Raw genomic sequence first — 16694 nt, forward strand, 5'->3', positions numbered from 1 at the left:
GATAGATAGATAGATAGATAGATAGATAGATAGATAGATAGATAGATAGATAGATAGATAAAAGAATCATGTATCTGGGAAAGGAATTGACACTAAAAAGCTTTTATAACACAACAACCACAAAAGCAACAAAAGTTTCTCAGAAGATATTCAGGTATCTAACGGATATATAAAAAGACATTCATCACTAGTCATTAGAGACATACAAATCAAAACCAGAGTAAGACCAGGGAGATCAAAGACTACCCTGGGTTACATAGTGAGACCCTCCCTCAAAACCACAAATGAATAAATGATACTAGAGTTAAAATTCTATATTAGAGCATAAAATTCTATTATATCTATTATAGCAATGCGTGCACATTCAGGTTCAAAGAAGTATCATTCACAACACTTGAAAGGTGGCAGCAACTCAAATACACGCCAGTAGATGAATAAACCAGTGTTTATTCATACACACATACTAATACTACATACACACAACAAAATACTTGGGCAGTCTCCACAAAGAATCAATGTGAGGTACATGCTACCGAGTAGGTAAGACCACTGAGCATACTGTGCTAAATGAACAAAGCCAGCCAGAGACAAATGCTGACTGATTGAACAGAGATGATGTAAGAGGGTAGACAGAGTCATTGACTCAAAGTTGAATAGCAGTTTCCAGGGCTGGTGGGGAAGCAAAAGTGCTTAATAGATAAAGACTTTCAGTTTGAGGTAATGAAGAAGGCTCTAGTAATATTTGGTAGGGATGGTTGTGCAAGGAATATACTCAGTGTCATTAAATTGTACTATACAGAAAGAATGAACAAAAGAGAGGGCAAGTGAATGGAGATGGTAGGGCAACAGGAAATAGACTTTTGCTATGATTCTTAAAAGGGCCTTGCGATTACTCTGTAGCTGAGGCTGATCTTACACTCTTCCTGCATCACTTCCCAAATAGCTTGGATTTGAGTCTCATACCACCAGGACTCTGGTCTCAACCATTTTTGAGAACAGAGTAATATTAGCAAACAAGGTTAACATCTGCATGCCATTTTATTAGAGTTGTTAGCAATACTAAGTAACAGCAGATTGTGATTATGTTTATTAAGATTTATTTTACTTTTATTTGTGTGTACCTGTGTCTGTGTGAATGTATACCATGTCCACAGAGCTCAGAAGAAGGTGTTGGATGCCCCTAACGCTGGAGTTCCTGGCAGTTTTTAAGCTACCAGATGTGGGTGTTTCTGACGAACTTTGATATTCTGTAAGAACATCAAACATTCTTAACTGCTGAGCCACCTCGGCAGCCCCCAGCTTGTGACTATCTTAATGACACAGTATCCTCCTCTTTGCCCTTTCTCTCCCTCCACTTTTCTCAAAGACAAAGGCTGGATCCTTCCGGGAACAGTCCAGATTCCTCTTCACTATCCCCCTGACAATCTTGAATATCTCCAGGCCCATGTCAAGCTCCCTCTGTGTCCCTATGGAATTTCCTCTCACAACTCACAGGAAGATGATAAAAAGCTCCATAAAATGGTAGATGATAAAACCCCACATAAAATGACGTATGGCTATTTTCCTCAGGACATCAGGTTGGTTTGCTTCTGCAAGCAATCCTGCTGTAATCTCTTCCCGTCCGTGAAGAGAAATGTGACAATCATTTTGGTCCCCAGGTGAAATCCTCAGTGGCTAACCAGCCAGCAAGGGAAAGGTCACGGAGCTATTGGGAAACTCATGAGATCCATACTTCACAAAACAGAAACAGAATCAGCATGCACTGAGGAGGCAGAGAGGAAAGAGAAATTAACAAAGCTGTCTAGAATGTAGGAAATGGTGGCTTCCCCGGCACTGTGTGGCCTGGAAGCATGGAGGAAACTGAAGGAGTGGCTCCATTCCAGGCAAATAACTCTAAACAAAGTGTCAGGAGGCACTGGGCCAAAGTAGCATTCAAATCCACTTCCACGAAAGTAGAAACAGCCCACAATGAGGGCTGCTGGCTGAAGGGATCTGGAGATACAGATTCATGGCCCATTAGAAGAAGCTATGTCAACCTAAGGGGACCACTATAACCCGAGGGTTGCAATCTACTGGCCAACCACAATTGCTTGCTTGGCCTAAGACTTCCCTTAAAACCTGAGTTAAACATAGTTGAAATCAGGATGGGAATTGTTATATCTCATTTCATGTCAGGAGTGATGGTTAATATCCAGCGTCAACTCTACAGGATCTAGAAACATCTAGATGACAGGCCTCTGGCAAAATCTATGAAGTAGTTTCTAGACTGAGTTAACTGAGGTGGGAAGATCAACCCTGACGGTGGACAGCACCATCTACCCAATGAATGGGCTGACATCTTGGACTGAGCAAAAAAGAGTAGGTGAGCTGGGCACCAGGAGCTGTCTCTCTCTGCTTCCTGGAGGCAGAGGCAATGGGACCCACTGCCTCATGCTCTGGCTGCAATGATGTTCCCACAGTGATGGGCTGTATCCTCTCAAACTTAACCCCAAAGCAGCCCTTCCTCCCTTAAGGCGCTCTTGGCAGGTTTTTGACTGACCCACTGAACAGCAGTGCCTTCCTTTGCCTCCCCAGTGCTACCACACACATTTACATTTTAAAGAACCCTCTTCCCCCATCTCATTCTTTCTCTTGGTGAGGTGGAGATGTTGAAGAGTAAACTTAGGTCTTCACAGACCCCAGCAAGTGCCCCACCCTGGTGCTATCTCCCAGCCCAGGCTTCTCTTTGAGAAGCAGAAGCTCTGCTTTGGCACATCTGTTGGCAAGGACATGTCAGACTTCTATCTAGTTCATAGGCAGCTGTTCTGTCTAGAGAAGACTGGGCTGTCAGTGGTTTCCTATTGTACTTTTTGCTATGGGCTCAGCTGGGACATTAGTATCTACTCTGCTCACCTTCCTGAGTGGCATGCAGCCCTGCAGGGACATGATGCTTTTCGGTTCATACTAAGGTGTTAGGAAGGTGAGGACTTAGAAGCTGCTAGGGTTAAGGAGAGACTGCATGCTTCCTGGAGGAGGTGACCCTTAAACAGAGTCATAAAGCAAAAACAGGAGTCCCCTGGGTGAAGAAGTAGAAAAAGGATTAATTCTTACCCCAGTCCCAGATCGGCTACTTGCTGCGCAGTTGTGAGATGTGAAACTCAGAATCATCTGCAGAGATAAAGCTTCTGGAAGAAGCCGATCATTCCAAAACTTCCTAATGATTCAAACCTACACTGGCTGGCTGCTTCTGCTGTTACCCAAGCCAGGGGAATCCTCAAGGCAAAAGCACTCAGGCTCTAAAGTTCAGTTGGGAAGGGCTATGATATAAACCATTCATTCATTCAGTAATTCAGTAAACACTCATGGTGAGACTACATACAGCAAGTGTCCGCTAACAATGTAGAACCATTAGGAGCTTTTTAAATGCATGATTTTTGGATTGGGTTTGCTGCTAGAAGAAACATGCTTTAGCTAGAAGAAGGGGATGGCAGATAAGGATATAAGAAGATGCTCCTTCCTGAACTAAAGGAAACTAGGCATCTGATAAGCAGAGCAGGGGCTTTGGAGCCTGCTGCCCAGAGCATCCCTGGACTCTAGCTGCACTCTCAAGTCACAGGTGTCACAAAGCGTGATACATTCTTAAGCTCCTTTTGTTAGCTGGGCATAGTACCCCATGCCTATAATCTCAGCACTCAGTAGGCAAAGGCGTGTGGATATCTGAGTTCCAGGCCAGCCTGATCTATCCTGTAAATTCTGGGACATCCAGGACTACAGAAAAGCTCTGTCTCAAAAAGCAAACAAAAAAAAAAAAACCAAACTCTTCATGGTGGCATACATTCATACGGCACGGTTACTAAAATACATCTCTCTTTTGCACGCAAAGATTTTAATTTTTAAAAAAATCTTGTTCTTCCTTTTAAAAGGAATAAGCATGCAGGGAATGTCTTTCTAACAGAGAAAGCATGAAAGGAATGTTCAGATTCAAGATAGGGAAGAAATACAGCCTTTGGCCCCTACCGGAAGGACAGAGGCCCAGGCCAACTAAGCATGTACAGAACTCAGACCAGGCAACAGCATCCAAGGCCTGTAGCCTGACCTCTTCCCACCTCCAACTCTGCACACTTCTGGAAAGCAGTCACCCCCTAGAAGGATAAGGCCATAGGGCCTGAGGTGTGGGTGTGAGGAGGAGGAAGACAGCTGGTGGAGTAAACTGGAGTCCCCTTGGGCTGTGTCCTCCAGCTATAAACCAGTCTGGCCAGCTAGGGTAGTCTGGCCTCAGCCTCAGGGGCTTCTCTGAAATCAAGGCAAGCAGAGTTGTGTATAGAGTGGGCTCTTTTTTAAATCTCCAGATTGGCTGTAGGATCTCAACGGTACTGCCCAATTCCCGGGTCAGGACGTAAGTGGGACCCAGCTGCGGAACAAATTTGATCCCAACAATGCTGTGCTTTCCACCTGTGCTCTCCCATACACTCCAGGGGACTTTCCACGAACTGCCCTTTTCCTTTTCCTATTTCCTTTTAAAACTAGGAAAAGTCGAATATTTAACCAGAGAGTGACCAATACTCTCTCAGTCACATAAACTAGAATATACTTTAGATGTTCTGAGGCGGCAATACATGCAGATAGACTGGACTTTTCATTCTAATCTCACACCCGCCCTACTTCAAAATCAGCCACAGCCCCCACAGCAAGATTGGAGCATCTGAGGTGGTTTTCAGAAGGCCACAGGCTACTGCCCAGGCCCATCTAGACTCTCTCAAACATTACCATCCAAGTAAAAATTCTTACAGCTCCAAAATGAATGCAAAATTCGTCCTCTTCCATTTTTTTACAACAGAGAACTGTTCTCCCCATACACCCAACCAAGGTATTTTCATGAAGCCTTCAAATTTCCTGGCTTCTATTGTTGACTGGCCAATCTATTCTCAACCTAACAATGAGAAAGGGGCCCTCCTAGGAAAAGGACATAGAGGAGCACTGGAGGATCCCCATACATGGAACTGTACCACCTAGAGTTGGCCCTGTCCCCAAAGACCTAGCCACAGAATGCCAACAGAATTTTCTTGGCACTCTGAATAAACCTCAGGTTTCTCCTGCTGCTGGACCTTCTAATGTGCTGTGCTCTTTGCTTAGAAGTATAAACAATTTGCAAAAGTTAGAATTAATAGCCATGTCAGGTTGTCATACCTGCCCATAGGGTTTTTTGTTGCTGTTGTTGCTGTTTTGGTTTGGTTTTTGGTTTGTGTGTGTGTTTCCCTTTTCTACATATTTTCAAAATGGTATGTGTAGGTGTCTATACTCTTATTTTTAGATTGAGATATAAGTTTCATCTCACTCAGGCTGGCCTTGAACTCTCTATGTAGTTGAAGTTAAGCTTGAACTCCTGGTGTTCCTCTCTCTGTCTCCCAAGTGCTGAGATTCTAAGTGTACACCCAAACATCCAGTTTATATTCTTCCATTACACAGCATTAAAGGAAACACGGTGTTAAGTAAAATAAGGCAGGCCCAGGCAGATACCGAATGACCTCACACCTATGTCGATGTCCATGATTTTGAGAGTGGAATGGTGGTCACCAGAGGCTGGGGAGCATAGATGAGTGTGGCCAAGCCTCTGGGCACAGATCCACAATTAGATGGAAGCAATGTGGGGAACTATATAGTTCCATGTGCCATTACACAGTGGGGAACTATAGATAATAACAACATAAGATATATTTCAGAAAAGCTAGAAGAAAAAAATTCAATGTTTTCCCACAGAGAAACGATCAGTATCTACAGGAAACACAACCCCTTAAATTCAAAGATGTCTATGCATGTTGAAACACCACATGGCACTCTATAAACACAATTTTTATGTCAACTAAAAATGTAATTTTTTTTAAAACATGCATTTTTGCTAGTCTATTTTCTGTTACTGTAATAAAGCACTGATGTTAACCTACTTAGAGGAGGGTTTATTTGGCTTACAGGTTTTAATCTATCTTCAAGGGAAGCCAGGTACCTTGGAAGAAGCTGGGGTCCATGAAGTAGGAAACTAGAAGCCCATCAAGACAGTTACCTGGAAGCAGAAACTGAAGCAGAGACCATAGAGGACCACTGCTTAATGGCTTATTACCCATGTCTTGCTCAGCTATCTTTCTTATACAGACCTGGACCTAAAGATGGTACTGCCAACAGTGGGCGGGGCTCTCCTATATCAATTAGCAATTAGGAAAATACCCCAGAGATACCTTTATAAGTCAATATGATGTAGGTAATTGTACCATTAAGGTTCTCTCTCCCCAGATGACTCTAGTTTATATCAAATTGCCAAACTGGGTGTGATAATACACTTGTAGGGCTGATGCTGGGAAATTGCTGCCAGTTTAAGGCCTACAGAGTAAATTTGGGGACAGCTGCCATAGAGCAAGATTATGTTTCAAGTAAAGATAACATATACTTCAGACTCAGGGCCTAGATGTCCCAAGCTGAAATTGACCTGAGTTCATCCTCCCTGAATACAAGCTTTCATGATACCAAAAGACATTGTGCAAGCTTCCAAAGGAGAGAAGAACCAACAGCCCTATCTAGTCATGATACCTCAGCATCACAACGGCAACCAGCGTGGCCCAATAACCCTAAAGGCGCAATGGTGGCATGCACACCGTAATTGTAACCACAACATTTTAATTAGACTTAAAACCTGCTCGACAAGAGGAAACTCACGGCTTATACTGGAAACCTAGCCAACAACTAAAGATTAGTAAAGTCATCGATCTTGTAAGAGGACCTACAACTGCCATTTTACTAAACTAGTGTAATCCCTAACTAAATTCTATTGTCCTTACACCCACGAATAAATGTAGTCCTGAGCCCAATTGCAAGATATTTGATCCCATTGTGAACCCCAACATTGTGAACTATAAAAACCTGTTTCTTATTTGGTGTGGTTCAGCGGTAACATACAGCTTTAATCCAAAAATCCTGTTTATTGTAAGCAGGTGCTTATGGTGAGGCCCTAGCAAACACTTCTAATTCAAGAGCTTTCTGTACACAGGATTTAAGTTAACCCTAGGTCAAGAGGCAGAGCAAGTAACCAGCTGACAGGGATTAAGTAGAAAAGAGGGACTGAGAGAAGAATTTTTAAGATGGTGTGGAGAAGAAAGAAGGGTTCTTTAGCTTTTAGCTTTTCCCTCCCTGGCTGTTAGGTAAGCTAGGGCCTTTTTCTCCTTGGCTGTCACCTGAGCTAGAAAGCATTTGGCCTTGGGCTTTCGGCTTTCGGTCTTTTGGCTTTTTCCTTCTGGACCATGAGCTGAGTAGGAAGGTCAGCTGAGTGCTTTCTCTGCCTCTCTGAGCTAGCAGGTTTTCACCCCAGCATCTGGTTTCCAAGTCTTTATTGGTAAAATGGAACAATTGTGGATTTTCTTTCTTTACAATACCCCTCCCTGTCCCTTTAAGTAAACCTCTTTTTGCAATAGACAAAGACCATTAAAGAAAACTACAACCAATTAAAATACAAAGTTATAGAGCATAATCCCAATGAGTATAGCTCCCTAACCTAAGACTCAGAGGTCACTGTGGAAGAGAGGACAGTAAGATTGTAAGAACCAGAAAAACAGGGAGTTTGCTGTGAGATTATGTCTTCTAGAAATATCAGAAGCTATACCTAATCATCAACATGACTGCCTAGATATGAGCTCAACAAGGACAACAATAACATGGTTAGGAGAAAGCCCAAGAGACCCAACCCTACTTGAAGGACTACAGGCCACTAAGAAATGCTGAAACAGGAGAAATAGTCTTCTCTAGGGAGGAGCACATCAACTGGTTATCCAGACCAAATGGTCAGCACTGAAAATATAGACAAACAAGTAATATATACAGGCTAAGTAGATTTATTTTAGTAATTTAGGAATACACAAACATACGCACATACACATACATATACGTATGCATGTACATATGTATGTAATAACAATTATTGAAAAAGATGCCATTAATCTGGAAGAGAGCAAGGAGTGGTATATAAGAGGATTTCAAGGGAGGGAAGGGAAGAGAGAAATAATGTAATTATACTATAATCTCAGAAAATTAAAAGAAACATTAAAAAATCTGACCAAAAGAAAGCAAGAAAACCAAAAAAACAAAACAAAAAAAAAAAAAAACAACAAAAAAAAAAAAAAACACAACAGAGGAGGGGAGAAACAAGGGAAGGAAAAGAACACATTAAAAGAAAGCTGAAGGAGGCTTTGGCACTTAAAACCAGCCCCACCCTCTCACCCATCTCCAGATGATGAGAGTAAACTAGACCCTCAAGTCCACATTCACATCCTTCTCCACGTATTCCGAAGTAGTGCCGGGATCCAAACTGGGAACCCTCGAATTTACCTCCGAGTGGGGCTGCACATGTGTTTTTAATTTCATGACATGCAGCCAAGCTTGTCTCTGAAGTGACCTCACACAGTCACTAGCCGGGCAGCAGGATCCTGTGCTACTCAGACACGCCAATAGTTGAGTCAGACTTCTTATATCCGGCACATTTTAAAATGAGAAAAACATAGTTCTTTTAAGTAACCGAAACACTCTCCAGCTGGAGGAAGGACCCCTCACAATGTGGGACATCCACAGAGCACAGAGCTGGTCCTCCAGTGCAAACTGCCAAACCGCTCAGGGAGGGAACTACATGGAGGTTCCCCAAATAGTGCCAGGTGAAAGGAGCCCAGACTGGGGAGACCACGGCCTGCGCAGTTCCATTAACATGGCATTCTGAAAAGGGCAACACGAAAAGGTCACAAGCACTTGTCAGAGCTGGAACAAAAGAGATTCACAACAAAGGGGAGAGAGTTTTGAGGATGATGGACCCGTTCTAGGACTTGATTGTGACATAGGACTTGACAGTGTTACAAAAACAATGAATTCTCCAGCCCTCTCTGATTTTACGAGTGAAATTCAGAATCTCTTCACATCAATCTTCCCTTTTGCTCCCTGCTTTTGAGAATATTTTTTTAATGTTTTTTTTTTTTACTCACTTTGCCATGGAGGCTGTTTGTCTTTTGTTATTGGCTTTGGGAAATGCTATATACATATACTAGACACCAATGCTTTGTAATATACTACAGAGACTTTAAATTTCTTCCAAGTCTTTGTTACATTACATTTAGTTATTAAATGTAATAACTTGTAATAACTTGGAGCATGGCGTTCATGAAAGGGTCAGAGGACCACTTGCAAAGGTCCTGACTGGAGACAGGGCCTAAAGTCGGGTGGCCAGGATAGGCCATCTTCCAAGCCTGTACTAACTTTTGATATTCTCATGGTTTGCAATCTTAGACGTGCTTTTATTTTTCTTTAATATTAAGGTGTTTTTAAAATCAGGCTTGTCTTCTGTGTTCTGTCTCTAGTTAACTTCTAACACATGTGTCCAACCTCCATGTGAATTATTCAAACAGTGCTTCTGTACCGATGGCTCCACTTCTGGTCAGCCCTCCCTGTTTCTATTGCACACGCTTTACAATAGTGGTACTTCTGTTTGTGTGCTTTCTTGCTTGCCCCTCTTACCTGCAGTAAGTCCCTTAAGTATCGGTACCACACTGCCTTTGAGCACTCCTGGATAACCAAGGTCTGGCCTAGCACTTTGCACACAACACGCATCTATAAACATCTGATGATGAAATGAGGCTGAAGAAAAACCCAGTGGGCTAGGTGAAGAGTACTGAAGGCCTGTGATGTCTGTAGTTGAGGCAGGAAGATTGCAAGTGCTTGGCTAGCCTAGAATTCATCATGAACTTGACCCTAGCCTGGGATACATAAGAAAATTTTGTCTGAGAAAGAAAGAGACAGAGACAGAGACCAGAGGGTGCATGTGTTAGAGAATCACATGTTGCTAGCATGTAGCTCACTAAGCATTTAAGACAAGCTAGTGGATCATGGGAAGAGCAACATCGAATGTCTCTAATAGTAAATGTATCTAAAGTTCTACAAATACTTAGATGCTATAAAACAGAAAACCTAACCATGTGATTTGTCCAAGACAGAAAAATCAATCTATATAACTGTGTTTATAAAGCTCAGCACCCAAGCAAAAGGAATCAAATCAAAGGAAAGATTAACCAATGAAACAGCCACTGAACAGAGATTCTACTTAGCCAATAGTCAAATCATCAGTACATATATATTATTCAGGAATGCATGTGACGGAGCAGTAACAGGAGTCAGCAGCTCAGCATGCAGTGTAACTACAACTATCTAAGAAAAAAGCAACAACAAAGAGACAAAACCAAGATAGTGTTTATCATACTCAAGTCAACTGAAGAAATTTCTTAAATTTACTTCTCTTGGGAGGAGAATGGTGCTGGTAATCAAGTCCACACAGGGCTTCATCCATGACAAATGCATGTTCTACTGCTGAGCCAATCCCCTAACTCCAGAAATGATTTTTTTTTCTACCTCCCTCCCTGCTTTCCCTGATATGGGTGGTGTTTACTGGGGCTTGACCTCCGGGTCCTGGGAATGTTAGGGAAGTATTCTACCACTGAGCTACCCACAGCCCTCTATCTGATTCATACATGTAAGTTCTTGCTTTTTGATGAAAAGAATTTTAATTTCCCTAATCAGGGCTGTGTCCACCAAGAGTCCAGAATTCTCAAGTCAAGGTGTTCTCTCCTGAAGCCTACCTTCCATATGCTTCCAAGCACCTTTCTAAATATGAATCTTGGAAATTGTTCCTTGCTGAGACACTTAACAGACCCCATTTCAGCCAGGTGGTTGGGGTGGTGGCGGCAGCAGCACCAACACACGCCTTTAATCCCAACAAAGGCAGGTGGCTGTCTGCGTTCCTACCCAGCAGCCCAATCAGAGCTATACAGAGAAACCCTGTCTTGAAAAACCAAAATAAGGGGGAAAAAAAGTCCCATTTTGATGGTCTCACAGCAGTCAGTCTGACCACTGTTGACCTAGATAGAGCCCCACCTCTCTTATCTCCCGACAGACATCTCACTTCCTACTCCATTCAACACCCCACGACTTAGAGACTTGGTTGCTCAGTGGTCAGTCCAGTGCTTCCAGTCAGGAAGGATCCAGCTGACACTCAGGATAGTCCCCATCCACCCATCCACCCACCCCAACCCCACTGCATCTCTCCTATGCTGGGCCAGGCTTCCAGGCTACAGAAGATCCATGGCTATGATCCCATTTACCTGCTTACCTTCTCCCCTCAAATGCATCAGCAGTTATCTTCACCCTCTTTCTGCTCTCCCCTGGAAGATGTCTTTATTTTTTTATTATTATTTTAGGATAGAATCTTCTGTATCCCAGACTGGCCACAAATTTGACATGTTGCTATGCATGACCTTGGACTCCTGACTCTCCTGTCTCCACTTCCTGGGTTCTGTAATTACAGGTGTGCTTGGCTCTATATATACAGTGTTAGAAGTCAAGCCTAGAGCCTCATGCATGCCCAATAAACAACCTAAAACCCAGCTACATCAAGCATCTTTGAAAAAGGTAAATTCTCTTCCCTTTTAAGAATCTGATGCCTGCCACTCACAAGGTTCTTTGCATGCCTCCCAGACCTCAGACCTGTCTCAAGCCAAGTATCACCTAAGCCAAGTATAATTTTATATTTCCCAGTAGCCACAAGAAATCAAGTTAAGAAACAGATGAAATTAAGTTTAATAACATACTGCATCTAACCCAAGATATCTAAAATGTTACCCTTTCAATATGCGATCAACGTTTTAAACTGGATTGCTCAGACTTCACTTCCTTTTGGTTGCGCTTTCAAAAATCTTCTATGTATTTAACAGAGAGCATATTCCAAGTTCATTTCAAATACTCAAGGCACAGAAGGCTACTGTACTGGATGGTTGAGTTTTACATGCTGGGACCTCCAGGGAAGAGTTAGCAGCCCATGTCTGTAGCTCCATCAACAGCTCACAGCCTAGAGAAGTGCTCACAATGTTTGGGTACTGGCTCCTCACACTCCACTTCCACCACCTCCACCCATTTACTTTCTTCTCATATCCAAAAGCTAAGTTGGATAGAACGACATTATTGCCTATGCCTAAAACCTTTCAGGGAATCACCATTTCCCTGGATAAAGGATAAGAGCTTTCAGCCACCAGCGCTGGCACGTGTAAGTAATCCCAGTACTTGGGAAATTGAGGCAAGAGGCTTCCTACAAGCTTCAGGCCAGCCTGGGTGACAGTGTTTTCCAGCCTGAAGTATAAACATAATGAGACTTGCTCTCAGAAAATGAGATGATTAGGAAGAGGGTTCAGGCAATTACAGTACTTGCCTTGCAATCACAGCCTGAGTTCAGTCCTCAGCACCTCATCTACATAAAAAAGGTGCTGATACCAGCCTAGCCTACTCAGGGAACTCCAAGCCAATGAGAGAACCTGCCTTAAACAAACAAACACAGGTGTGCTGCACCGGAGGACTGTCCCCTGGCTTCTTCCACATGCACTGTGCACAAGCATGTGCTCAAACACACTTTCATTTAGCCATCCCACATACAAAAATGATAAGAGCTTTTGCAGAGTTTCTGAAAGGCATTATAGCACATGGCCCTGGTTTCTTGTTTCCATAACTGTCACCTGGCTCTCCTTGGGCTCTTCTTGCTGCTCCCACGTCTCATTCTCTACTCTGAGCTTGGGACCTCTCTGTCTGACCTCTTCCCAGGACCTAAACCCACAGCTCCACATTAGCACAATGGCTTCTCAGATGACAGGACTGCTCCTCATCAGATTTCTCAGAGCAACTGCTCTACCCAGACAGCCTCCCTCTGCAGCCCACTCTACTCCCGCCGCCCAGATGCTATTGTTCCGGTGCTAGACTCCACAAAATTTTGCCCCTCACAGATTCCATAAATGTCACTATTAATGTACGTAATTCCTCACCTGCCTCACCTTGCTATAACATAAGTTCTACTCACTAAGACACATGTCGGAATAGAATAATCCTGCAGTGAATATATCCCAAGTGCATGAAAATGAAGGAATGAGTGTGAGTCTTCAGCCTTGAAGGGTTTAACCATTTACTGGGAAAAAACAGACACATATGCAGTCTACCCGAAAAACAGGCAAGCATTACAAAGAAAAGTAAAACAAGAGAGGAGCTGGGAGAGAGGAAGGTTGACATTTTATAAGGCAGCCACCAAAGAAACATGATAATAATGAAAAATGTGGCAAGTACTACTTACAGGGTGCCCACTGTGTGCCTGGCCTGACACCCCACAGCTATTAGCAGAGGGTACTAGGCCCACGTGGCCTTGATAAAAATGGAAGCCAGTAGATATTTGCTCTTGCTAGTTCTCCAGAAGCTAGACTAGTGCCTGGCACCCAGCAAGTGCTCGGTAAACGAATGAGTCACTCCATCCACGCTCGGCAGAGCAGGGAACGCAGCGGGGCTGATTCACGAGGCAAACGGGCCTAAAGAATAATAAACAATGGCAATGGCTTTTGTTCAAGGGCTTACTTCTGCACTGTGAGCAGGGCATCACCCTTCAGTGGGCAGAACCACTGTTCTCCCCATACTGTGGCTGAAGATGTGGTAGTAGAGCCAGCTCCCCTCGGCTGTGCGAGAGGAAGCCTGAGCTCTGAGAGTGCACCTTCCACTCTCTGAACTTCTAGAGACTGCCCCTGCCGCTTGACTGGCTTCCTTCTCGGATCTCATTTCAGCCAGAGATACTTTCTGGTGATGAAGAATGGCTGTGGTGAAGTCATTGGCATCTCAGGACCTGTGCTTGGACCCAGAATGGCACCGCTGCACATTCAAATGCACCCAGAGACTTAGGATGTCATAAAGGTCCATCCCAGGGAGAGTAATATCATTTATTAGCTTTGACTGGGGCGGGTGAGGATGGCAGGCAGCTCCTCCGAGGTCACCTTCTGCCCTTTAAGGCCTTTTTCTGATTATCATTCTCTCCTCACAGCTGCTCAGTACCTCATCACCCCATTTTGTAAATGCGGAAACGGAGGTAACAGACTTGGTCAAAGTACCTGGTATCTATATTTCTTTATATGGCCCTGGCTGCCTCTTGCAGCTTTCCAGCCTCTTTTTTTTTTTTCAAAGTAGGTTTCCGTGTAGGCTTGGCTGTGCCAGAAGTCAGGCTGTAAACCAGGCTAGCCTTGAACTCACAAAGATCTGTCTACCTCTGCTAGTATTAAAGGCATGTGCAACCACCACCCAAAAGGACTTCTCCTTTTTAAAGTGTCCTTTCCTTGGAGGCAAGGCCTCACTTCCAACCCTGTCAAATTGTTTCACAACAGAAAGGCAGTAATAGTAGAGGCAGCAAATACCCCTTTCCTTGAAGAAAATAAAAGCAGTTCTGGTACAACTTGATTCCCAAAAACCCCAGAGCTGTGTGGGCAAAAAGTTTAAAGTCAGCCAGGCTTGGTGGCACATACCTTTAATCTCAGCACTCTGGGAGGCAGGGCCAGGCAGATCAATGTGAGAGAGGCCAGCCTGGTCTATAAAAAAGTCTACACAGTCAAGGCTACACAAAGGAATCCTGTCTAATAAATAAATAAATAAATAAGCAAAAAAACCCACAAATAAACAAAAGTTTAAGGTCAATGATGAGAGAGAGGCAGGTAAATTAAACAACATCCCATACTTCCCCACCAATCAAAATTGGAGGCTATTGATTGTTGGGGCTGCAGCCTACTTAGCTGGCACTCGCAGAGCTCTGGCTTCAAATAAACAACAAACTATATCTGGAGAGACAACTTCCATGGTGATGAGCACTGGATGCTCTTCCATGGGACGTGGGTTTGATTCCCAGCAGCCATATGGCAACTGACAAGTATCTATAACTTTGCAAGCACCTGGTACAAGTGGTGCACATACATACATTTGGACAAAACACTCAAAAACATAAAAGTAAAAATAAATAATTTATTTAAAAAACAGCCTATAACAAACAAACTAAGAATTCTGAGGTGAAAATTAGTTGAATGTGGTGACAAACACATTCAATGCTAACTCAATTCTGGGCACAGTGCTAGAATGATTTTGGTCAAAAGGCCAAGTGAAATATTTCAGTTGCAAATAGAAGCAGAAGGACCGGGAATTTAAAACCAGCCTGGAATAAAAAAATGCAAAAGGGTGGCTGGGTGTGGTGGCCCACGCCTTTAATCCAGCACTTGGGAGGAAGAGACAGGTGGATCTTTGTTAGCTTAAAGCCAGACCAGTCTACTTAGAGACAGACTCAACACAGCCAGGCCTACATACAGAGACACTGTCTAAGAAACAAAACAAACAAAAGAGAAAGGCCTTGGGCTAAGAGTATAACTGAAGTAGGGTAGAACAGGTGGCTAGCATGGTGGATACCCTGCTCTAGATTCCCAGAACAGCCAATAAGGAAAAAAGGAAGGGAGACAGGGAGGGAAGAGAGAAAGTGAGACAGAGGAAAGATTGCAGGGCAAGCCAGAAGGAAGGAACTCATAGGCTCCAAGAACACACCAACAATTCAGTATTTCTCTCTTAATGATAAGGTACATGGAAAGCCATCACCATCTTTGTACTGATGAAGGTTCCTACAGGACCTGAATACCTGACCCTTCCAGGACTACAGCCCAGAATTCTCCAAGCACTGAGTTTTTGTCTTGCCTCCTGTGTGTGGCAGCGAAGACAGGTGGTTGAACAAAGGTATCTCTCTTCAAAAGCTACTAGCATCTAGTAATACCTGAGCTGGGTGTGGAGGCAGGGCATACTTGAACCATCTTTTAGCTTATTCTTCACTATCTCCGGACTTCTGAAAGGAACCAAACAGCCCTTATCTCAGTTCCTTCGACTTTGCTGCTGCCTAGTTACCCAGCCTGGGGTGATGCCTTTAACCCCAAGCTGTTTTCCTAGTCTTAAAAAACTGATGCTAATAATAATCTTAGCTTATGGGATTGCTGGGAGGTAAAAATGAAATAATATATCTAAAGCATGCAAAACTAACCTGAATATGGTGAGACACACTTATAATTCTAATACACAGGAAATAGACTATTATTTCAAGGCCAGCCTAGGCTATAACAGCCTTACTCATTAAAAAAAAAAACAAAAAACAAAAAAAAAACAAAAAAAACCAAACAAACAAAAAAAAAAACTCCATATTGGCTGGACATTTTCTTTTAAGTATTCTGTAGAGTTGTGGACAACACAAAGATAAAGAATAAGCTTAGCCTGCTAAAGAAGTGGAAAGTCACTGCCAAATTAGTGTCTTATTAGTTACTATGACTACAGAATTGTTCCTTAGAGCGCTTGGTTCCAGAGAAGCAAATCAGGTCATCCATGACCTACCAAAGAACTCAGAAGATCTAAAGCCGTACTGCCCAAATCCCCCAGCTGCTCTGATTTCCAAAGTGACATATGGTCAGGCATGGCTAGTACTCTGGTGGCAGAACAAAGGATTCACCTTCTATAAAACATAGAGCTTCTGATACATTTTAGAGAGATGCAGACATGATTGTCAGCAGGACTCTGCTGAGGCTAATCTGATTTTCTTTTTCTGATATTTAGTTTTTGAGACAAGCTTCACACTGTAGTTCAAGCTAGCCTCCAGCTAAGGCTGACTTTGAACTCATGGTAATCCTCCTGCTTCAGCTTCTCACACGCTAGGGTTATAGGCATGAACGACCACACCTAGATTCAAAGGTATGTATATGCATGTGTGTGTGCGCGCGCGTGCGCACCTCATGAGATAAAGAATATGGCAAATCATGCCTGAAAAGGTCAAAGCACAA

At 43.2% G+C, this 16694-nt stretch overlaps 1 long non-coding RNA gene across 3 annotated transcripts in view; it reads right to left on the reverse strand.

Annotated features, from left to right (window-relative positions):
- The window catches only part of LOC129690876 (uncharacterized), a 196163-nt gene that overhangs the window by 176693 nt on the left and 2776 nt on the right, over positions 1–16694 (reverse strand). The window lies entirely within an intron of this gene.

The sequence above is a fragment of the Psammomys obesus genome, unplaced genomic scaffold (assembly GCF_907164565.1).
Source record: "Psammomys obesus unplaced genomic scaffold, mPsaObe1.curated_primary_1811, whole genome shotgun sequence".
Classification (NCBI taxonomy): domain Eukaryota; kingdom Metazoa; phylum Chordata; class Mammalia; order Rodentia; family Muridae; genus Psammomys; species Psammomys obesus.